Raw genomic sequence first — 25,616 nt, forward strand, 5'->3', positions numbered from 1 at the left:
AATTTAAAAAGTTTAACTTAGCGCAGTCCGTTCGGTGGGGGCTTCGCATTAATCCAATTTTCCGATTAGCACGAAAAGCGAAATGCATTAACTGCCACCATTATGTGCTCGAGTAATTATCCGTTTTTTTTTCCCTCTCCCTCAGCCGGTCTCTTTGTTTACTCAAGATTCTAATAAAACCGGGGCAAAGCTTAGGGGATCCATAGAGGTTGTTTCTTTTTTAATAAGACACGAAGGGTTGCAGTTACGAGCCTTTCGCTGCGCACCAAACTCCCCAGCCTCCCTCTTAAATTGGACACTTCAGCTGCTTTTGTGTGTTGAATTCTCCTTGACAGAGCTGCTGAATCTCGTTTTGTTGCTTTCTCTCTTTAAAAAAAAAAAAAAAACAATCTTCACTTTTTCACTTTCGCTTTCTTCTTCTGCTCGTAAGGTCAAACGCAACATTAATTGAAAAAATGAATTTCATTTTTAATCCGCCTTTCATAAACAACCCAATCATTTTAATCGATTCTTCATCAGGCCTTTGGTGTATATGACCCTTTTGCTAGGCTAATGCATTTAAGTTATGCTCACTTGACATTTTATGGAATTCTATGTATAATACTACTACTACTAGGCCTACTACTACTACTACTAATAATAATACCTTTTATAAGATACAGATTTGTGTAATCAATTGGAGAGTCCACCAAAACCAGACTCCACCAGCTAACTATAGGTCATGCTAGAATACATGCTGACATTCTTTATTTTAAAGGTTTTTACAATGTGGAATAATAAAAAAGAATAGAAAACAACAATGCTAATAGTGTAATTGCACAACAGCTCGTTATGTGCTCGCTCATACTTAATCACTTAGCAACACAGGCTGTTCATAGTGCTCTAGACAGCAGGCTCAATATGACAGGCGTGTTTTCCTCTACCTGGTAGTAGTGAAGCCAGTAGACAGGATGTTCCCCAAGCTGCCTTCAGGGGGGAAAACTGGGCACGTTTGGGAGGGGAGGGGTGCAATGATCTGTGAATTTATATTATCGTCCCGGGGCCTGGGAATAATATAATCATATAATTTTGTCCCAGGCCTGGGAATTTCACCCAGAAGCCCTGGATGCTCCTGACATATGCCACAGGAAAACACAGAGGGTAGTTCTACAGTTAAGTGACAAATTTAGGCGCCACTACATTTATGAAATTTCATTTTGATTTCAGATCACAGTTTCCCCATAGGACAAGCTAAACATCGCTTTGTATATCTATATGCACTGTCAATGCTGAAAATGCATGCATGGAAATTCAACAACCTTTTTTAAAAAAAAGAAAAAAAGAGAGTACATGAGGACAGACAAATAAGAGCAGACACTTTATTGTATATTGCTAAACTATACAGTATGTGCAGGCTTGCAGTAGTATTCCCGTCTCATCTGATATTGATTGAATTGATTGAAATTTTAAAATGTCAGCCTCAATCATTTCTGTCCGTTCCACGAAGGTTTGACAAGTTTCATCCGCACCATAAATGGTTAAGGTCTTTTCAATTACATCGATCTTTATACCAGCCCGCCTTCTGTTGGACTCCAAAAACCGAGTAATATGATTGGTCCGAAAAATGTGAAAACATGACGTCAGCGTTTGCTACTCGCAAACGTTTAAAATCAGACTTAAGAGAAGGAAAGGTAAAGTACATGTACATGGCGGAAAAACTATAAATCCTAACTACACTGATTGATAACTTTAGGGGACTGTACAGTATATGATTTGTCACACTCACCTTGACTAAATTTCGATTAGATCTAATCAAGTTACCAGTGACGATAGGTGGTGCTAGCTAGCCATCATGTTGTCTAAAACTAGCAAACAAACTCTTGTTATCGGCAATCAGCATCACAACATACAATTGTCATTATTTACTACCCTAATGCATAATATTCTACATAAGATTGCTACCAATGCCGAGTTCAAATACAGCCAAATAAATAATTATATCCGGATAGCCAACCTCTGTAAATTAGATAAATTAGCTAGATTAATGTAGCTGTAGGCCTAATGTTTTTTTAAGGCATTAACATTGGCTAGAGATTTGTTTTGTTACCTGTTCTCAGTCATGCAATTGAATTTGATAACATGCAGTGAGGTGTTTTCATTGCTAACGTTATACAGCGCCTATGCCATTAAATACATTAATAGCCAATTACCTTGAACTTACTTTCTGACAATAAACATCTACACTGGTTTAATTCTTTGTATTGGTTATATGCAGGAGTCTGAGTATAGCCCATGATATTGTTTTTCTGTTAAATATTTGGCGGCTAAGTTGACGGTTCATAGAAGAAGAGAACAGCGATCAGCCAAGAACTGGGAGGAGATCGGGAGAGACGCACAGTACAGGGCTGAAGGTGAGTTTTTACGAAACAAACGCCTCTTTGTTTTTTCCAGAAAACATTTCACTCGTGGACGCGCTCATTAAATCAATTTCATTTACAAATGAGTTCACCAACCTGTTGCGCTACTGTGAAGGTAAATAATGTGTTCGGATTGCGCTTTCCTTTAATTGTATAGCTGGTTAAGTCACAAAATTGCTAAATAACAAGTGTTTTCAAGGCCTGCCAAACACAGTTTCTAAAGCTGTTCAGAATACCTGCACAAAAAACACAGAGAACGACCTGCTAAGCCTTAAGCGGCACTCTCCAAACTCTTTCGTGTGCCTTTCCCCAAAAATAGCACATTGACAGTTAAGCCTGAGGCTTAAAAAACAGCGGCTTATTTTACTCACAGCCTAATATAATCGCAACCCCTTTCTCTGTCTTGAGACCTGTGTAATCCTGCATTTGTCAGTTTGTCGTGCCTGAGGACAAAGCAGCGGTTGACTGACTCTCAGTAACCAGCATACAGTAGCAGCCTCTGTTTCATTATAGAGCATTGGTTTAACAAGTCCATTATATCGCTTGCACAATGTTTTAATCCCTCAGGGGAGGCAAAAGTGCATTCTAAAAAATATAAATAAATAAGTTCAAATAATAAAAAAATTAATATATAAATAATTCAAAAAATTTTCTCTTAGGTTTAGTGTTCTTGCCAGTGACAGTAGCAGTGGGTCAGCAGTGTGTACGCAAATCACATTAATGCTCTTGGCTGCGCTAGCAGCTTTTTCATAGGCTCCTTGTAAAATAACGCTGACGTGTTAACAAATTTGACAATTAGCGCTTTTGCCTCTTTAATAACTAAAGCCGCAGTAACAATGAGTTCATTTCCTCTCTTCTGAGTGGTTGTGGCCCCGAAGCAAGCTCTGGAGGGAGTTATTACACACAGATGTCTGATATACTGTCGTTTAGCAGAAACCCATATCCTCGGTGACTTACAGTGCGTGAGACAATTAGAATACAATGGTGAACAACAGCCAGGATGAAGCTCATTTGAATACATCAAGAGCGCGTGTTTCACTTTAGATTAAAAACAAGCTGATATACAGTATCTGCGCAGGGAAAAAAATAATGGGTTTTTAGAAAGCACATGCTTGTGGTTTATGCCGAGCCGTTAAACTGATAAATAAAAGCCGATGAGTTGTAGCAGTGATATTTTCCAGAAGTGGGTCTGTGGAATGTGACTTTGGAATATTGGGCCAGAGGCGGTTTTAAGCTGTGGAGGAAGTATAAAGTTGTGAACTGAGGGATTTGGAAGATGTGCATTTTTTTTTGTTTGTTGTTGTCCAGTTTAGGTCTAAAAGCATCACTTTGTGTACTCCCCTCTCATTTTGGACATGGTTGGGATTTCACTGAATGTACTGCAGCTGCTGTGCATTACATTGTCAATACTCGTGTTTTCTACCTGTATCAGCAGGTGACCGTGCCTGCTCGTGTATTAGCGCTGAGGTCAGAAGGTCATATACGTGGACCGGTGCTGTCGGCGCGCTACCGCGCAGTGCCAGGGCCCGCGGAATTATCTGCCCAATCAGCACTTTCTCTCCTCCCTCCTTGACTGTGTCCCGGAGCCAGCTGCCCAGGATTATGCGCTGGGGCGGATGGGTTTAGCTTTTTTTGGCTGTTAACCTCTGTATCTTTGAGAAACAGGGTGCTGTAGGAGTAATGCATGTGACTGGCATTATTTGTCCTCAGGTGTGCCCTTGTGTCTTTTTAAAACATCGTCCTTTTTACGCTGAGTGTTGTACGGTGTCAACTTAAATGGAGAATTCTAAGCAAACGCGGGTAGACCAAACGGAGTGGACGCGACAGCGTTGAAAGTGATTGGCTTTTCTAATTTATCCTCAGACTGCAGTGAGTTTAAAACGGGGGGGGACAGGCAGTCACCTGGATTTCGGGAAAGGGGCTTTGTCAGAGGAAGTGGCAGTTCAGTCTTGCGACAGGACGGCCTTTGTGTGTGTCGTCTGTTCGCTTCCTCCCGCTCCTCGGATTTCTGTTCTTTTTTTTTTTCTCTGCGGGAGTCTTGGGATTCTCCACGGTTGATTTACCGAAATAGCGGTCCCCCTGTTTACTGGGATAAGCTGACTTACGGCTGGCCAGCTGATTGCCTCCCGCTGTTATTAACACAAAGCCGATCGCCTCTGTTTTCCCACCTTTGCATGCATTTTTCAACTGCCGTTTTGGGACCTGGGTTTAAGCCCGTGAGAGGAGCCGTCAATCACTCTGGCTGCGAGCACCGAGCGTCCGCCGTCCGTTTGCACGCGCTCAGAAGGAGCCTTCTCCAGCGTCCGTCACACGGACTGGGGGAGTTCCCTTATTGCTTATGAAGACAGGATTAGTCGGTCATTGAAAATAATTCAGTTGGTTGCTGTTGAGTTTTGCGCAGGTCAGCTCAATTCCAGCCTTTTCCTTCCAAGGTTTTAGCCGTCGGGAAGTCTCGTCTGTGTGGCTGTTGAGTTCTGGACCAGAAGAGTCAATAATGTGCTTTACTGTGTGCTATGCAAAATATGAATAGGGAAATTTTTTAGAAATTAAGTAACTTTCCTTAAAAGGGCAGTTCGCCCAAAAATGAAATTAAGCTACGAGTGCCACAAAAATATGGTTCCATTGAGGTCCGTTGTATCAGGGTGAGTTGCAGCAGAAAATTTGTCTAACCTCAGCTAATCTAGATGAATATTACTCTAGGTAAATGGAAACATACCACTTGGGTGAACTTTTGGGTGGCCAGTTTGAACAAATGAGAAGTCAAATGCAAATGCAAATAATAATAATAATAATAATAATAATAATAATAATAATATATGCATTCTAATTTTAAAGATTTTCTTAAAATATATGTAAATTGCTGCAACATGGAATGCGAAAACATTCTTAACATTATGACCAACTATTTACATTTATATTACAGAATGACAGATGAGCAAAGGGAAAATAGCATCGCTTAACGTATTTATAGATCTGCCACCACGAGCGTTTAAATGGCGTGATTCATCTTCTTTATTCTCCCACTACCATAACAACCACGAAAGAACAGTCTTTTATAGACGCACTCTACAGTGTTTCTACTGGTCCGGATAATCAGATGTTCAACATAAGTGGGGAAAGTATATATTTTTTTTACGATATGCCATAGATCATATACATACTTATCATTGATTGGTGTTTTTAATTGGCCAGTCTCCACCCCTTTTAACCCCAAAGGTATTGTTGCTTACTGAGAAACAGAATAAAATATTATGGTGCCCATATGATTCATTGAATTTGTGACCTTTTGTAAGTTGTATATCTACAGTTATTGCCCTTGTCACCCAGTACAGTCTCTGCCACCTTCAACCCATAAATTGTCATCTATTGTCCTGTAAATACTTTGAGTGTATAAATAAAAGGCACACAGTTTAAAGTGACTGTGAAGGTAAATCCGTGAGTAGCTTCCGCCTACATTGTATAGGGTTATTATGGTATGTATTAAGCATTAGCAACAGTGTGCGAAATCGGTCGCATTGTAATATCAATTTATCAGTCTAAACATTTCCATCTGTTCCTATGTGGGGATTAAATGGGGGTAGAGTTCAGTTTATTACCAGGCTCTGAACTATTGGGTCCAGGCCCTTCATGACATCTTTAATTGGTCCTTAATGGCCAATAAACGCTTTATTCTCATTGCGTGTCTCCTCCCATAGTTTGAGGCGAATAAAAATATTCTGTCCCGCTGAAACATCTCTTGAGTCCAAGCAAAACGCTCCTTTGCCATAGAGAATTGTGTTGACAGCTTTATAAATAAATATAGAGATTTGTAATAGTCGGCTGTAGTTATATTGCTATTTTTCCTGTTCTTAATTGCTCCACCAACCATATACCTCACCCAGTCTCCTTCCTTCTCCAACCCACTCTTTCTCCCACTTTCTCCATCTCTTTGTGGAGGTGCTTGTTGTATTACCCTTAGACCTATACAACCTGTGCAACTTCGACCCTTTAAAAGCATATACTATCTATATATATATATATATATATGTATATATAATATTATTGCTGCCCTGCTGGTTTTAAAATTTTTTTTTAATGTATTTATTTATTTTTTGCTGATTTGGACGTTAAATCTACGCTCTGGGTTGTACCAGTCAGCTGGGACCACGGTTCTTTTATCTACCTAGGGCCCATGCTCCATTCTCTGATTCTGCATTAAAGAAACATTAAGCGTCGGGCTGATAATCCTCTCTTTAATTAATATTTTATTGTTGGGTATTCAGATATCCAGACTGCCTGAGCCACATGCTGAAAGTCACCCTGGATAAAGATACGCCTTGCTTCACTTAATCAGCACAGTTCTGCCACAGAATTCAGCGGACCGGATTCCTCGCAGTCGACGGCACTCGACCTCCATATTGGCTCTGTGCGGAGGTGCCTTGTTCTCGTGCGACAGGTTAAGTTTCTTCCCTTGTAATGTTTACATCGGTTCGTTCGCTTGGATCCTTCAGGCAGTCCCCCAGTCCCCGGGCCCCCACAGCGCTAGGATCCCGAGCATGACTGCACTGCGGGCGTCGGCTTGGTAACGGCAGTGGGATGCCAAGGTTATGCGCAAAATAAAAGATTCAAATTTTTTTTTTTTTTAAACAATTTTTTTTTTTTTTTTTGTGACCTTCCAGGACTAGTCATGATACATTCCCCAGGACCAATGAAAAGCAGCTAGACGTCTTCAGAGCAATCCTGCTTAAAGATGTCTCAGACTGTATTGAATGCGTTCATGGAAGATTCCACAAGCTTAAAAATACCCTGTATTTTTGTTTCCGAAGTAATTACAGTATACTGCAGTCCTCAGTCTAAAATTCAGGTTTTAAAGTCTTCAAGCTGCCAGTTCTAATAAAGTTTTTCTGGTCCAGGTATATAATAATAATTCAGATAAATGAATAAACTAACATAATGTATAATAATAAAAAAAATTAAGCAAACTGTATTATAAAGACCCCAATTTACCAAAAATGTCTGTCATGGTCTTATTATTATCTAGAATTTATCACACTAGTTAAAGTTTCCTTATCTTTGTCTCACTGATGGTTATTGCTCAGTTTGTTTAATCCCAGAAGTAGTTGTGTATTGTCAATTTTCTTTAAATATTTAATGAAGAAACTCCTCCATAGTATTCAGTGAATCAAAGGAATAGGTTGTGGCTCAAGATGATAATGTAGCTTCGATCCCAATACTGTAACTTGAGCCAGTGCTTCTCCCTTTAATTCTGGACCAAACTTCATGGGGGATTAAGCAGCCCTAGTCTGTCCCAATCTCTAAATCTCTCCTGGCTCCTGTGTGAAGCAGCATGTGTCAGTTCTGTGAATGCTTTTCGCAGTCATACCAGGGAGGACGAGCTGCAGATTTTCCCTGTGACAGCGATTCTCTCAAGGTCTGAGCAGTGGGGTTGGTCTCTGACCGATGGGCTTGCTCTCTGACCGATGAGCTCCATGTGATCTTTTTTTATGACCTGCACCTAAATTCAACCAACATTTATTATTAACATTTGCTTTTTTTTATAGCACACTTCAGTCCCTCCCCCCCACAATTTATTCTGATTATTGCTTAAATCTCAAAACTCTGTGGCAAAAAATAAAAGCAACACTTGTATTTAATTGTTTAAATTAAGGCCGAATGTCTGTTGAATTCTGGGGGGGCGGGGCGGGGCGGGGCGGGGGGCTGGTATTATTTTGCAGCAGTCAGCCGTTAAGAAGACCTTGTGACCGTATTTCAGCAAAGATTCATCTGTCAAGCCCTCTGACACAGCAGCAGCCGCTGAAAAACAATAAACTGGGCTTAATAAACCCGGCCCGCTCGCTTGGGAACGCGCTCAGCGTGTTTACACTGCCGCGAAAACCCGGGGATGCTGTACGGAGCTGGCACTTAGATGCTAACGCGCGCAGGAGGTTAGCTCATGCTAATGCGCGCAGGAGGTTAGCTCATGCTAACGTGCGCAGGAGGTTAGCTCATGCTAACGCGCGCAGGAGGTTAGCTCATGCTAACGCGCGCAGGAGGTTAGCTCATGCTGATGCGCGCAGGAGGTTAGCTTATGCTGACGCGCGCAGGAGGTTAGCTTACGGTAACATGCACCAGCTAACAAACTAACATGAAAAACGAGTCAATTGAGCAAAAAGGACGGATTTGCTGGGTGTCTTCATGGAATGTTGCAATTAATCAGGTGTTAATGCGTGTCTGTATGCAATATTGGGCCTGGATTTGGGGGGGTAAGTGCTGTGAGATACAAGTTTTCCAAAGCGCATTATCTGTGAGTTGCAGCAGCGTTATGAACTCTTCTCCATACTGTGTGCAGGCTGCTAGCTTATCTTAACCTCAGCTAAGTTCCCTGGTGGCTGAGGGACAGATGGAGATTGGGTGAACTTTCCTGCGTGGGAAATTGTGATTATCCCATTGCCTTTGGTTGAGTCTTTTTTGGTGCGTTCAGCTTTAATTGGAAATTACTTAATGGAGTCACGCTTGGTGATTGAGCGCTTGATATTCCTAATTACGAAACAAATTAAAATCGGTGTGCGCATTTGAACGTTTGTGGAGATTTTGTAGCTTTACATAACGCGTTCAATTGAAAATCTGGGGCACAATACTTTTGTGCCATTTTCCAGTCATAAAATATGCAGGAGAGATGTGGCATTGTGCTCGAAATGAGCAGAATTATATGTGCTGAATGTGTGTAGAATCCCTTTTATCTGTCTGGGACCGAGCAACAATGAGCAATTTCATTTCTTATTCATCTAAATCCTTAAAGGGAGCCCAGAATGGAGAGATCTTTCTGTGCTGATTATCATTGTGATACTTGTGAGCTTAGTGCGTGCTTGCCAAATAAAGTGTGCTCTTTCCCCTTCAATAAAAGCACTGTGCTTTATTCTGAAATGTCTTGAAACTATGAGATCCCTTTTATAAAATGTAGCATTGCTGATTGTCACATGATACTGGTAGAACACTTTCTTGACAGAAACTGTTTGGAATTTTAAAAGTGTGTGTTTTCCTTCATGTTAACCCAGTAATATTATTCTTCAAAGCATCCATCCACTCATCCAACCATTTTCTTAGACCCTTCGTTGGGTCAGGGAGTGGGTTGCTGGAGCCTATCCCAGCAGGCATTGGGCGAGAGGCAGGAGTACACCCTGGACAGGTCGCCAATCCATGACAGGGCACAGGCACCATTCACAAAACCTTAACGCTATTCAATTCCCTGTGTGTACTGTTCAGAATTGACCGCTACGCAACCTCAGCGGTCAATGGTCGTCTCCCCCCGCTGAGTCCCTCCCTCCCTCGCTCCCTCCCTCCCTCCCTCCCTGGAGGCAGCCGTCTGATTTTCCGTTTCCTCCACGCCCCGGCCACACTGGGATCTGGCGGGACCTGGGCTCGAACCCAGCCCCTCGGTGTGCGGCCGCGTCGACCACAAGGCCGCCGCCGCGGTGCCCGCACACAAGCCCTCGTTCGGGATTTTAAACTCGGTACCTTCTCTCGCCGTGACTCGAAACAATTATTCACCACATCGCCATGCCGACCGGAATTCTCTCTAAATATTTTAATTTACAATAAATCTGTGCTGTGAACATGTATAAAGTAAAGAATAAACCGTTATGCTGTCAATGCTGCTTACTATGGCCAAGATAACACGGTTTCCAACAGTTCTCCTGAACAACTCTCTTTTAAAACGGGTGTAGACAATTTTCAGGCCACTGTCTGTGTAGTTCATGAATAATTTGAGGGAACATCCTCGATGCATCTACTCTGTAGTTTGTTGCAAAGCTTGCTGCGTGTAGTGGAAGGCCAGCTTTCTGCATACCCAAAGGCAGTGTTTTTGTTTAGGGTCTCCTCATTGACAAGATAATTGTAAGTGGCACTCTGCTTGTCAGCGTTGAGATAAAAAGGTTTGGCAGAAGTGGCTTTGGTGATGGCTGGAGCAGGACTTTAAGTGCCCCGATGACACCTGCTCGCTGTAATTTTGTCTGAAAAGGTATAGGATAGTGTTTTTATGTTGACCGTTTGTCAACCAAAAAATTTGAATGAAAATCCGGTCAGTTTTTTCCTCAGTTCCAGAAGGACAGTTGGCTGTGTATACCTACACTGAGCAGAGTCCCGCTAGGACCTTTTATGTATTTATTTATTGCCAGTGAATGTGTCCAGATGGGTTTCAGTTTGTCAGACAAAAGATTTAAATCCTGGCCATAGGACACACAACAACATAATCTTGCATTTTTGGACATTTATGGACAAAAATATCACGAAGAGAAAATGTACGCTCTTCACACAACAGGTTGAATTGGGTTAAAAAAATTAGGTTCTTTAAGAATTTGCACCTGCCTGTATCCTGTGTGTAAGCCTGTTTTTCACAAAACAGAATGGCGTGAACTTTCATCATTAGTTGTTCATAAAAACATATTCTGACTAAAAAAAGACACACAAAAAATACCTTTCCACATTGTGGAAATGGGCAGCTGCTGACTTGAAGTGGAGTCTCTTTGTAAGTTTATGTGCATCTTGAGATCTGCAGTTGCTGCTTCTCAGTGTGGTTTTGATCTGATGGAAATCGTTGGTTCGAGCTGGAGGCTGATTTGGGGTGATGTGAAGCAACAAGTTTCAATGCTTTTGAGACAAAATAGGTGAGATGCGTGTTTGAAATGGTAAGAGCCATTATTCAAGCCCTAGCCTATAAATACTAGGATGAGTACTATTAATACGACAGAAATGAGTAATAAAAGTATTCATAGGCCTGTTCTCTGGTGTTCTGGCTTTCCGTCTTATTCAGTCACTATGGCTCAGTGCAGCAGTGTCAGGTAGTGTCTGTACAGCAAGACTCCGTAGACACTGCTGTAGTGCTATTTGATGGCTCTATCCATTCCTCTGAATTGCTGTGTGAATCTGAAAGCAAGAAGACCAACATGTTAGACAGTCGCACACGGGTAACCATGCCAAATTTTATGTTAATTTATCACATGGTTACTGTGGATTTATAGGTTAATAGAAATACGGTCTGCGTAATAAGGCTCATTTTACAAAAATGCGGAAGAACATATAATCACGGCTCATCGCTGGAAAAATGGCCCCCTCGTTGGGTTTGTACCTGCGAAGTGCGCTCGCATCGGAGAAATCCAATTTTGCGAAAATGTCACATTCGGTGGACGTGATTGCGGGGCGGCTGAGCTGGTCCTGCTCTGCCGTGACTTCCTGTTCCTTCTCCGCGGCTCCCGCGCAGTCATGTGACCGCTCGCTCGAGCAGGTGCGCGTCAGACAGCGGTGAACACGCAAGGACACGGTCATATTGGGGGAAAACACGACGAAGTCGCTCACAGCTTTCCTCCTCCTCCTCCGCCTTTTCCTCTCCTCCCCTCTGCCAAAACTCGGCAAAACAGGAGCTTTTTCTGTCAGGAGAGATTCGTCCAAACGAGACAGGCGGGCAATCGATAGAGAGGCTGCATTGTTCCAAATGCGATTTTCTGACATATTGTGAAACTTGGCGAGAAAGTCTAATAAGTTCTGTAAATTGGCGCTGGCATCTCTTCGCTGGACATTTAAAAAAAAATAAAAAATAAAATTATTGCATCACCGTGAAGCTTCTTTGCAGGACAGGCGTCTGTTTAAATAAATGATTCAGTTGGCTCCCTGTATTAACATGTCAAGTGTGCTTCTGCATGAGCTTGCATTATACGTATTTGTATCCAGCGAAGCCAATACAAAACAAAATAAGATAAGCAAAAATCTTATCTGAATGTGACGTTGACTTGAATGCTAAATGCATTTTATACCCATCGCAATCATTTAAAAACGTTCTGGAGAAGTACTTTAAAAAAAAAAAAAAAAAAAAGAATGAAGTCTTTTAACAACCACAGATGGTTCAATTTCTCCTCCTTCAACAGACTTGAGTGTTTTGTCATATCTCTCACAGATTGTGTCCCAGAAATCAGCCCAAAAACGTCCTTGTTAAAATTACTTTTATTTCCCATAACTTCGGCACTTGAATTCCCTCAAGATTGTACTCGTCATCTGTAATACTCGCATCACTATCACTAACGAAGAGGGACAACTGTTCTGTGGAAGCGAGACTTGGGCCTGTTTTCAAACTTCATCCGTAAGTTTATCTCACAATTAAATACAAATGTTTTCTTTCTTCCTTTACAAACAATTGCTAAGCCCCTCCAAAACTTTGTTTTGACAAAGCTCAGGACGTAAGAACGGTTGTCTGGCAGTCGGAGGGTTGCCGGTTCGATCCCCACCCTGGGCGTGTTGAAGTGTCCCTGAGCAAGACACCTAACCCCTAACTGCTCTGGTGAGTGAGAGGCATCAATTGTAAAGCGCTTTGGATAAAAGCGCTATATAAATGCAGTCCATTTACCATTTACAAATTTAATTAAAATGTAAAGTCTGGTCAAATTTATCCTCAAGTTAAGGACAAGGCCTTTGACACCTTTATCAGTATCAGAAATGCCTTTCTGTAACGAGATGTGTGTTCATGCAAGATTCAGAGCGCTGCAGAGAGGCGGTGTTTCTGTTGAGGCCGGGCTGGTTTAAATGCGTCCATTAAACGTCCCTCTGGCCGCTCTAAAGCCGGACAGATCACAGGGAGTAAAATAAGACGCTCACACATCTTCGTAAAAAAGAAAAATCCCAGCCAAGCGTGCACAGCGCCCCTGGAAAATACAATCTGTGTCGCCACGGTAATAACCTCTAATCATCCCGCGCGGCGGTCAGGAAGCTGAACGCTGGCCAGTTTCCCTTCTCCGGGCGCTAGGATCGTTTATTTCAGCACTTTCGCCAGTTACATCAACTTAAGGAGAGTCTTAAAGGGGGAAAAAATACAAAATAAGAGCGTAAAAAAGTGGGAAAGGTTTTGTTCTACCGCAGGTCCTCTCTGTACTGGAAAGAGGAGGAAGACTACGTGTTTGGACGCCGAAGATTTGATCTAGAGGACTTGTGTCAAATCCGCTGATATAAATGACGTATCTAACAAAGCCCATCAATAATTTCCCAGCAGCCCCTAATGGAGGAATAAAACTGGGCAGATAAGACGTTTGGCTGGGAGCGGACATAAATCAGCTTTTCAGAACGACCTACCTGCATGAAAGTGCACGGCTGTGACAGAATTACATAAATTACCCAACCGACGCGGCGTTATAAGAAGTATTACTGTTATTACAATTATTAAAGTGCCACGGACACCTTGAACGCATGTATGATATGAAATATTTCATTAAAGTGCTGTGTATATATAGCCATGCTTTGCAATGAATATCTGCTTTGTAATCTACAAGGATGGTATTTTCAGCATATTTGGACATTCGTAATGATATAGGGGTATCATAAAATTGATTCCTTTCATACTTTATCTGCGTTAAATCAAATATTTCTGATTAATACAACAAAATATTTAAAGAAAATAATGAATTTGTACATATTTCTAATGTATTGTGCTTGGCACTAACTTGATGAACGTCTTGCCTTAGCTGTATTTTTGCACTGCCTGTATTACTTATGAATAGGGCCTGCAGTATGTCTTCTCCATGTGACCTGCAGGAATTTAAACTTGTACTTCAATGGTTATCCTCGAGGGGTGTCCATGGGCACTCCAAGGGCACAGTCAAGAGCCTAATTGTACAATTCAGTTTCTAATTGAGACATTTTTATATATATATATATATATAATGAGTTGATCTCATATGGGGAGAGTTAGGAGGGAAAGTGAATATTACTGGAAGTTTGATTGCTACGGAAAGCGTGTCTTTGAGCCAGTGGTGACCTGGTCATGGAGCCGCAGGGTCTACTGGCTTTCATTGTTACTCAGAACTTGAGTAGCACAGCAATTGATCAGCTAAAACAGTTGATTACACAGCTAACTCAGGTCGCCAGATTAATTTCTTTTTTTTTGCAAGTTAAAGTCTTTATAACGGCTCTCAATTTAATGGGGGCGATATAGCTCAGGAGGTAAGACCGATTGTCTGGCAGTCGGAGGGTTGCCGGTTCAAACCCCGCCCTGGGCATGTCGAAGTGTCCTTGAGCAAGACACCTAACCCCTAACCCCTAACTGCTCTGGCGAATGAGAGGCATCAATTGTAAAGCGCTTTGGATAAAAGCGCTATATAAATGCAGTCCATTAATGTCCCACTCCTTCTAACAAAACCTAATATGCCCTGTCCTGTATTACATTTAAAAATACGCACGTCGCTTTCAGACTTCAGCTTTCCTTAATTGGTGGCAATTACTTTATCAGTTTAGATTATTGAGGCGGTGCAAGTGGGATAATTGGTTGAGAATGGACTTGACAATGAGGCTATTGCGACCTCTAGCTGGTGGAGGACTGAATTATTACAATGCAATAAAATAAACAAACTGCAGGCCCTGCCCATGATACATACAGCTTATGAAAACTACCCTGGGTTGTTTACAGATTTATTTACCACTTTTTAAATTGTCTTGTCATAGTGTGCCGTAATATCTCTCTCTCTCTCTCTCTCTCTTTCTCACTCACACACACACACACACACACACACACACATATGTATAGACAGAGACAGAGTTACTCTGAAATCCCCATATCTATTTCCAGTTGTTTTTCACCATTCATCTCCCCCCCCCCCCCCCAGTGTGGATTTAATAGTGTTCGCGACGAAGCCCGCTATTGGCGGCTTGTGCTTTTACAGAACTGATAATTCATTTTTGGAATTGAAGACCTGCCCCTGCGATTACCAGCCCCTTGAAAGAGGCCCAGCCATCTCATGCAAAAATGAGGGAAACGTCTCTCAGCAGCCCCGTATAATGGCACCAGGACCGTTAACGTGAGCCGGCGTATATCCCTCTACCACGTCCCGCTATTCCGCGGGAACGGCTCATTCCCTGGGTCAAAGGTCAGAGGTCACATTTTCACCATGCGCCCAAATCCCATTTGCGTTTGCATAATGCCAGGACTTTACGAATGGGATCGGCACTGCGTCTGTGGTCCTGTGTTACAGAACGGTTCCTTCCGTATGGAACCGCCAGAGACGGCTAGTGCTCATCGCCCCGCTGTCGGAACCGAATGAAGGAATATTACATATTACACTGCCGCCCTGGGTCACATGATACAGCACATGACAGTCACATGACAGGGTCACATTACATTACATTTACATTACAGGCAGACGCTCTTATCCAGACTGAACTAACTTATACATGGCATTTACACTGCATCCATTTACACAGCTGGACGTGTACTGAAGCAATGCAGGTTAAGCACCTTGCTTAAGGGTGCAACGGCAGTGTCCTGCCGGGGAATCGAACCTGCGAAGAGCCCTCAGTGCTGACCACGGTGGGGGTAAGAGCAGCGGGGTTCTGTCCAGAGTCTGGCTGTGAGGGAGGGGGAGGGACGGGGGCGGTCCCCCCCCCCCACTGTGGCTCTCAGAAAGGCGGTTTGAGCTGAAAATCATTTAAGCTAAATGCCAGCTAAGAATAGACTCGGAATCAATCAAGCCTGGCTGTCGGTCAGCAGAATTAACATGTCCCTTAGAAAGCCTCGCCCTCCTTCGCGTCCGGGGCGAGGCTCGTGTCTTCGGCTCCTTTCTGAAACATCGTCTAATCAAGCGCGCACGCATCGCCCAAATATATTTATTTCAGCGAAATGCGTATTTGCTCATTTTTATGTTGCCCTCATTGCTTTTATTGATGAGATCTGACATTCACTACTGCGTGCAAAATTTAACAGATTAAACGGTTGAGTAAAGGTGTTACTTCTAATAGTATTTTTGTGATGTTTACAAACAGTAGGACTGCAAAAGATACATTTGAAGAGATAATTGGAACTCATTTCTTATTTAGTGACTAGCTTAGCATTTCCAGAGTATTGTTTTCCTTTAGAAAATTAACAAACACACGGATTAGAAAGAAAGAAAAAACACACACACAGCATTAAGATACAAAATTATCCCAGCTAGATATAATGGCTAGCAAAGCATGTCTCTCTTAGCTGGCTGGCACAACTTCTCATCTGCCTGACTGGCTGCTGTCTCCCTTTGGGGATTATGACACATTGCTCCCATTTTCAATGATAGTTGTAGCCCTTGTAGCAAGACGTAGTCAGCCAACTACATTCCTACAAATACAGTCCAAATCGCTTGACCAGTCACAAAAACCTTTACGTGTAATTGAGATGAAATCCCAAAACTCATAAAACTAGAATCCTTGTTTTTTTCAGTTTCCCTGTCAGCTTCAAAATGAATTCAATCTGCCTTGTAGGGTCGGCCTCTTTATTAAAATATATTTTCGCAACCAACCTTTTTTTTGAATCTGATAATGTATTAAAATATGCACTATCCCATTTCTCCTTTTCAAAACCACAAGGTGACTTGCACTTTTTCGTCTATTATTTTAACTGCTTGTCCATAGATTCACAGTCAGTATTCGTGTGGCAAAAGTGGCAGACTTGGCATGTGTGTGTTAGTGTATTCCTAATGTGTCTGCAAACATGTCCTGAGCTGGTTTTGGTGTGGCGGCACAGATACACAACCATGTAGGAATTAGAGCCATTTTTAAACATAATCATCCCCCCCCCCCCCTCCCATTTTAGGGGACCTAAAGTGCTTGAACAATTGGTGGCTCAGCTGTTTCTTGGCCAGTTGTGTGCCCTTGGATCATCAGTTCACGTACAAAAAAAAAGGAAAAAAGGGATCAAAAGGTCTAGAGTTGCCCCTAGGCGTGGGATTTGCATTTCATTTGCATTTGGAGCTGTTGTCTCTCAGCATGAGGACCGCAGAAGTGTCAGTGCCAGGGAAACAGGCCGTCCTGAGGCTGAGAAATCTGAATACATTGATGAGAGACCGGGCCAGAACATTGGGTGTGTCAAAATGAACCGTTTGGTTCATCGTTAAGAAATGCACCAGTGAGCTCAGCTGCAGCGAACAGCCTGGCCGACTGTGGAGGACCTCTGTGCTTTAACCTCATATTCATTGTTTCATTTCAAATCCAATATGCTGGTTGTGCCGAGCCAAAACAACAAAAATTGTGCCACCGTCCTAATACAGACTTCACTGTAGCTACCTTGCTGAAGCTGTAATCGAACCTGGGTGACTGATAACGAAGCCATGCCAGCTTCTCAGCGGGCTAAAGTTCCGCTAGCACCGGCCTGCAGCGGGTAGGGCGTACCGCCAAGAAGCTAGACGGCAAGCTGAGATGTTTTCAACCTCATTTCACCTTGTCCGCACAATCATGGCAGCTAACCAACTATCTATTGGCTGATGCTGGAACTGCCCATAGTGTCAGATTCTGTATCTAACATCCTAGCAATCATATTCACACTGGTTTGGTGTGTAGTCATCTTCTCCTTTGCATTGAAATCTTTTATTATTTTTTTCCAGCTATGAAATAGCAGGAACGTAACGCACAAACCACAGCACTTTTGCTCAAAGATTTGACCGTCAGATTCCGTCCTTGTCTTTGGGAATGCCGAGCTTCCTGCTGCTTTCCACTGCGCTGCCAGTCACATCCCACATCCCATATCCCACATCTCATATCCCACATCCCACATCCCATAATCCATATCCCACATGCCGTATCCCAAATCGCACATCCTGTATCCCACATCCCATCATCCCATCATCCCACATCCCAAATCCCACATCCCAAATCCCACCTGTCTGTCAGGTTCAGTACGAGAGCCACAGCTGGATCCCTCCTCATTCCAGCTGTGGTCTTTGTATTTCGCGGTCCACCGTACTCCCTAGCTAACGGCAGTCGGCTGCACAACGCTCCCGCTGCAAACGTATCGATCTTCACTCCATTCCCGCTATTATTGACGGTTCCCTTCTTCCGCCCGCCATTACACTTTTAACAAACGTGTGGCAGTGATTTCCCCCATCTCTGGTGCACTTTGGGGGGGAGAAAACGAACGGGAGGCCATGTGGACTCGAGTCTACTTGAAAGAATGACTGATCGAGGAGAGTTTATTTTAAATTTGACAATTTGAGGTAAATAGTCATGCCGTGGAATGTTTTTTTTATTATTATTATTATTTTTTTTTTAAAGGAAACTTCTTTGCCTTCTTTTAGAAATTGCTGCTGATATGAATTATATAATGGATGTCAAATGAAACTCAGCCTGGCAAAAAATTCCTGTCCCCATTCATCACTCTTAATCATTTCCTGTGGATTTTTCAAGACCGCATTTATTGAATGCATCTATCTTTCTCTCCGTGAAGCCCCAGACAAAGACTGATTGCCAGAGCAGAGCGATTTAAGGACTTTGCTTGCCCAATAGAGCAAGGTTGACAGTTCTTAATTCTTCTAAATGCTAACTGCTGTTCATCTCCCGCACACGTTTTCCCCACACGCGCTGTTGGAGACAGGGATGTGCGGGCAGGTCTGTGCTGCACCCGGGTCCCCGTGAAACGCAGAGGACTGAGCTGACATCATCCCCTCTCAGACTGTTGAGGAACGGCCTACTGCGGCTCGTAATCAAGGGAATATTAATAAAGACGAGGATCTGATTTGGAGAAACACTGATTTTTTTTTTTTTTTTTTTTTTCCTGAAGTAGATAATCTTTCCCTTCAAATACAAGAACTTAGCAGGATATTACCTTTTGGAACACATTGTCATGTATGTAACACTTTTTTTTTTTAACTTCCTGTACATTATACAATAATGAAAATAGTACGGTTCACTGCAAAGGAACTTGCTGGTGGATGTATACATGTGTTTAAATGCATTTTTTCTTCAAAACAGTTTGAGGCCAGCTTTTATTAATTTGATTTTGTGGTTCAAGTAATTGATGGAATTTCTCCAACTCGGGCTTGTTATTTGCTCTTATAAAATACAAGCAATTATTTATTTGTTAGAAGCGTGACCTTTTCAGGACAACCTCCGCCTCTCCAGCTCATCTGTCATTGCCATAAGTGCTCCGGAGATAAATTATTAACACCATGCAAAATTACTATCAGTCATAATCCTATTTATACTGCACAGTGGTAGCAAGAGCAGAATGTTTCTGGGTTCAGTGTGGTGTTCTAGTCAAGGCTACAATTCCATAAACTGTAATATGTACGTGCATACACACATGCAAACAAACATGACTGTGAAGTATCCAGAACATAAGAACTTTGGTTTTTGTTAATGTGTGTGTGTGTGTGTGTGTGTGTTTGTGTGTTAAAATTTCCACACACTTTTCAAGATACAGGTAGGCTTATATCCACAATACGTGCACAGAGTAGATGTCACCCTGTAGTCAAAGTCAGAATCTAACAGGGAGAATTATGTGTGTTTCACCTATTTAAAAATCCTGAGGCGTGGATCTCTGACACTGCCTCATACATGCATGAAATCAGAACCCACAAAGCCGAGAGACTCATTTTAAAGCACTTAAGAGGTTTTCATGCCTGTGCGGCTCGAGTCAGAACCAGGCTTCGAGTCATTGACTACTTATCACAACACCGAATATAAAGCAGCATTCACAACTGTGCTCCAAACTCTGAACTTTCTCCTGTTTAGAGGCCGTATATGAGGAAAAAATAGCTTGCTGAAACAGTTCATCAAACAGCAGAGCGCTTGACATTTCTCTGTCACATCTTCTTTGTTGAAGTTGTGGTAATGGCACTTTGTCGTCCTTGAAATGTCCGAAAATAAAGTTTTTTATTCAACACGCAATCAATATATCGGCTTTGATCGACCTGCATGCATCAAACTGAGCCTCTCTCTCTCTCGGCAGATATGAGCTTCTGATAATAATAATAAAAATAAAAAAAACTGTTGACGGTTGACAGATGTTTCATGTAACAAATGGCAAAGTGATTTGCCAACAACAACAACATGAATACTAATGCCAAACGAGAAAAGAAGGCCATTTTTTTACGGGAATATCTGAGGACATTCCAAGGGTGGGAGTGGAATAAGCAGTTGTGTTCGGTGGGAGGTCCTGGATGAGGCATTCATAGGCGATTAGGACTCTGCTGCCACTGGACACAAGTCACTGCACTCTGCCAGAGGCGGGGGGGTTTAATTGGCTGTGGTTCTGCTCACAATTCCCCAGACCCAGCCGTCAGGACTGAAAGACAGTTGGCATTGGCTCTCCTGAAGTTGGTGGACTGAAGTGTGCTTAAAAAAAAAAAAAAAAAAAAAAAAAAAATACTAATGGCTTGGAGAGCTTGTGGAGTGCGAGCACTTCTGCAGGAGTGCTTCTTGTTTTGTGACTAAGTGCCAAGTGTCAACAGGTGGAGCTGGTGTTTGAGATATTGATTACAATCACGTGGACAACATACTCCAAGTAACGATCACATTCCGATTATGCCATTTACATGTATCATGAAAAGGACAACAAAATCTTATTCCGTATAAATGGTTAGCTGAATTTACATTCTTCAGTCAGTGCTAAAGTATGGTATACTAGTAATTGTTCCATGTCTATGAAGTGTTTAAAATTAGCTGGGTGTGAACTGCTGGTAAGTTTTTTCTTAGAATTAGGGTTATCAACGTTAACATCAAGTCGGGAATAATTTTTAATGATTAATGCATTAAATGCTTTAAACTTCTAAAATGCAACTACGTGCATGTGTTTTTTTTTGCCTGTGGTGGTCATGGTGCAGTATGTCCAGATCTATGACCTGATTTCTCGTCTGCCATCCTATATTTAAAAACGCTACTGCAAATATTAATTGTAATTAAAGTGAAAATACACTGCATCTACAAAATAAAACGAGGGCCTATATGAAATATTTGTTTCCGGTCCCAGTATATTTGTAAAACCGTCAGCATGAAGGGGTAAACTTTTTGAAGTGTACAGTTTGTCTGAAATCGCCATGATGGACCTCGGTGAGCGGGTGTCAGAGGATTCCAAACAAAAAGCAATTCGACAAGCCGTTCTATCTTTTAATGCACTTTTTGTTTAATGCGATTATTTTGAGGATCACCGGACGGATTGTCAGCGCTCTCTCCCGGTTCTTTCCGGCCGCTGTTGTGAAGTGAAGGTTTGATTTTAATTTGAAAGTATGACGTGGCGTGAGCGGCTGAAGAAGAGACTCAAGGCCGCAGAATGGCGTTCGCTGGCCACCACAGAGAAAGGGCTCTGTGAGCCTGCATTCCGTGCCGCTCGCAAACAAGGACGGAATGAATTCAGAGAATGCTGTAGAAAGGGTTGTTTTGCTGGGAGAGACAGCCTTATTTCTGTAGTTACGTCTCATCGTCAGGTTGTTATAAAATATCCAAATCCTAAAATGATGTTCAATTGCTTGTAGTGCCTTTGTAGTACCTACATCGGCCTTAATCTGGTCTTTTTTTTGGCGATTTTATTGGTTGCAGTGTGAACATTCAGCCAAATTATGTAAGATTTTGACCCACATAGAGAATCTTGAACCCAGAATCCCTTTGAAAAGAGCTGGTGTAACAATGCTTCCTGTTTCCTGATTAGCCTGGAGTACCGTGTCTATGTGTAACCACCTACCACATTAATATTGCAAACTCGGTGAATAATTTATACCCATGTGATAAAAATTACTTGTTCAACAGTGTCATAAGTAAAATTACCCACAAGTGTGAATATGGGTGAATCTTATGAAAAGACATGAGCTAACGGACTGACTGAAGTGTGTGTGTGCGTGCGTGCGGCGCGTGCTGCGTGCGTGCGTGCGTGCGTGCGTGCGTGCTGCGTGCGTGGTGAGAGTGAGAGTGAGAGTGGAGTGTGAGTGTAGTGAGGTGAGTGTGAGTGTGAGTAGTGAGTGTGAGTGTGAGTGTGAGTGTGAGTGTGAGTGTGAGTGTGAGTGTGAGTGTGAGTGTGAGTGTGAGTGTGAGTGTGACTGCAGTATCATGCAGTATCGCGCACATTGTGTCCAGATACTTACGGACTGCACACTGCAGCAGCATTTTGTGTTTTGATTCATGTGCACGACCCTGCATCCCCAATTAAAGCACAAAGCAAACAAAGCATGATTTCTGTGTTGGGGAAATACGGGACGCCATACATGGTCTGAATTGTGATGGGGGAGGTCTCTGGCCATCACAGACAAGTGGCATGTGGACCATGCAGAGTTTGACGAGGTTCTAAATCCGCCTCCATATTTGAATGTGCAGGATCTCCGCCTGCAGCGAAGAAAGAATGTGACACAGTCCAGTTGCTTGCCAGATGTCACTGTCCCGATAGGGCAAGGCTGCACATGATAGGCTGGTAGCTTACATCAAACAGGACCCCACAGCGAATTATATACGTTGCAACACTTATAGTTTGGGGTGATCTCCATATAGGGCAACGTGCTTCATGGAATGTGACAAGCAATTCGGCCAACACGTTTAAAAACCTGAGGGCGGAGTTAATCGACTTTTATTGTGGGTGAGCCCCGCTATTTATTAATTTAGATAGCGTTAGTGCTCTCGCTTAATTTTACAGTCGACTTATTAAATGCGGAGTTTGTCGGGCCCAAACCGTGCGGTGTCCGTCGGGGTCAGGTGCGACCCCCGTGGCCCGGCTCCTCTCCATTTCTGTAATTAATGCAGCATTTTAAAGATAATAAGAAAACCTGAAATATTATCGGTGACACACTTCATTTAAACGGTGACCTTGCTGCTGGTGTCTGGCTCATTGTGAAGTCTTTCTGATGAGCCGCTTGCTATGCGGTGTACGGGGTGCGCTTGTGTGTTATGAATAATCATTCATCTCCCTCTCATTTTAAAAGCCCCTTTCACCAGACATACTCTCCTCATATATTTAAATGTCATACAGAATGCATAATAAGGATTAATTGTGCATAACTCGTAATATTTCACAGAAAAACGCAGGGTATCCACGCCTGCATGCATTAATATACAGGGAAGCTTTGGTGCTGGGACTGCACACTGTTTTGTTTTCAGGGACCTGTTTAAGCATACCGATTCTCTCGATTCAGTTCCTCCTGTTTTCGGCTGTACAGTACGACGGTGTTTTCCCTGAGTCCATAGGCTTTGGATATGCATAATGGCGCTGTAATATTCTTAACGTTAGTGAGCGATTACTGTCGAAGACTCATTTTTCATTTCCACTTGCCCACAGAATGCGGGTCTCATTTATCATGCTGTAAGTCGAAGGCAATCATCTCAGCTGTTTTACAGTGAGCAAGATCAACAAATGGCTGAATAAATAAATAAATAAATACATGCATAGTAAAGCAATAAAACTGTAAAGTGTGTTTTTCTGCTTTCTACAGTCCTTACTTTTATAAATATACCATGGCAAGCATACAGTCTATCAGAAAAAAAAAACAAACAAACTAAAAAAAATCCATACCACAATCCCACTGAGACAACATAACCCGTATCTGTTAAAGCATAAAATAATCAATAAAGCATAACTGCATCTACATCATCAAAGTAGTGAAACAGCTGTGCATTCATATTGGGAAATGTATCTTTATGGTCTCTGCATCCAGGAATGTAAAATAGCTAAATAAAATAATAAAAAATATAACTACAGCATCTTTGCATCTCGGATGATCTACACATCTACTTCATCACCCTGACAGGCTCTTTCCTCAGTGAATGCAAGGTGAGCTACCTGTGCAAAGAAAGGTATGACTCTGCTAGTAAAACATTAGTTCCATGAGTACTGTAAGAAAATAATACTTTAAACATCAAAGCTGGACCAAAGGAAATTGTAATTTTCATGCATTGTCTTCTCGCTAGGAATTCAGCAAGATTTAGTGAAATGTCAGTGAGTCTTTCCCAAATCTCTATGTATTTCCGGTTTATTTAAGTAGGGACAGATGCAAGCATATTGACATGGTGAATTAACGGTCATCCAATGTGCTCCTCCATCATTTGTGCAGCTTATGCTAATTTTCTGCACCCGTGACTAAATGGGCTTTTATGAAGGCAGAGAAATAAACTGGAAATTCATTTATAGATGGATGTGATTTATACTGGAAAACACATTCAGCAGTTGCCATTGAATACCCTTTTCTTTTTTTTACTTGGTAGACTGTGGTCCTAATGTCTGTCAAGATAAAGACGGATGGATTTGTCATCACTAGATTCAACCAATGAGAAAATAATAGAAATAATAACATGGATAACATGATTGATTAAAGTCTTCTGAAAAATAAATCGCATCATCTGCACAATTGTCCACAAATAACAAATGATGGACTGTTTTAAGTCCCTGATCTAAACCCACACATTGTAAATGGGCCTTAAAGTAGCTGCGTTCAAATGGAGGATCAGGGTACATTTCACTGAATAAACTGTAAGCTAAGGGAATGTCCATTCCACCTTTTCTTCACCTTAAGAACAATGGCGCATGATACCTTCACCTAATTAGAGCTATAAACAAACGCTGACCTAAGACTTCAGTTCCTCTCCCATAACGCAGCATGTGCTGGTGTTAGAACATATACTGCACCAGCATGTTAGAACCTGCAAATAAATTAAAATATAATCTGTATAACCTGTTGAATTATTTACAGAGCGTGTGTATAATTATCAGTCAAAGCTTTGATGAATATTAGCGATGCGTGCTAAAGTTTTAAAAAGGCCTAATCACCCAGGGCGGGAAATGGCGGTGGTCCGCTCCTCGCTCGCTACTGCACTTCGCTTTGGGCCTCGCTAAATTAGCGTCTGGAAATAGCGGGAAAATAATCAGAGGAAGCGCAACTGGGCGGGAAGGTGTTCTCCGTGTGAGAGATACTGGTCTCTCTACCTTTCATTAAACAGAAATACCACTGGCTGATTATGATCACCAAATATGAGAACTGTTCTCACTCAGGGTTTACCTTTGTGAAGTTTTACAATTTACACTGACACAAAATTAAATGTTAAATTAAACATGGCTCTAAAACAAGCAATGGGTATTCATAAATGGTGTACGTGGCATATTAAAAGCGAGGCAGTCCACATTTAAAAGTGCTCTGTGGATTGAAATTTTGCAGGAAAATATCTTGCTTCAAAGACTTTCCCAGGTGCTGTATTAAAATGCACAAATGCTGTATTCATGAATTCCTGAATAGAGTATTGTATTGTGCCGTGTAGCTGATCTAATTCTTCCCGTATTCATTTCGAGAATGAAAAAGTTGAGTTTGGGAAGAGGATGAACACACCTCCTCTCCTCGCCTCTATTAATAAACGCTCCATGAAATTGGAAAAGCGTTCCCTTATTTTCTGCATTTTCCCCTTTCTCCGGCAGGAGAGGGAGATGAGTCTTCCGGGAAACGGGTAACTCCAGGACACCAAACCAAATATTTTGTCAAACCCCTCCGTCTCGCGAAAACACCT

General features: G+C 42.1%; 1 protein-coding gene across 1 annotated transcript in view; it reads left to right on the forward strand.

Annotated features, from left to right (window-relative positions):
• The first annotated feature begins 1,598 nt into the window (after positions 1–1,598).
• LOC135243331 (VPS10 domain-containing receptor SorCS1) overlaps positions 1,599–25,616 on the forward strand; it is a 179,566-nt gene continuing 155,548 nt past the window's right edge. The window contains exons 1-2 of the mRNA XM_064315090.1: positions 1,599–1,670; positions 2,309–2,390. The gene's annotated coding sequence lies outside the window, so the exon portion shown is untranslated. The remainder of the gene's footprint in view (positions 1,671–2,308; positions 2,391–25,616) is intronic.

Source organism: Anguilla rostrata, chromosome 2 (assembly GCF_018555375.3).
Source record: "Anguilla rostrata isolate EN2019 chromosome 2, ASM1855537v3, whole genome shotgun sequence".
Classification (NCBI taxonomy): Eukaryota; Metazoa; Chordata; class Actinopteri; order Anguilliformes; family Anguillidae; genus Anguilla; species Anguilla rostrata.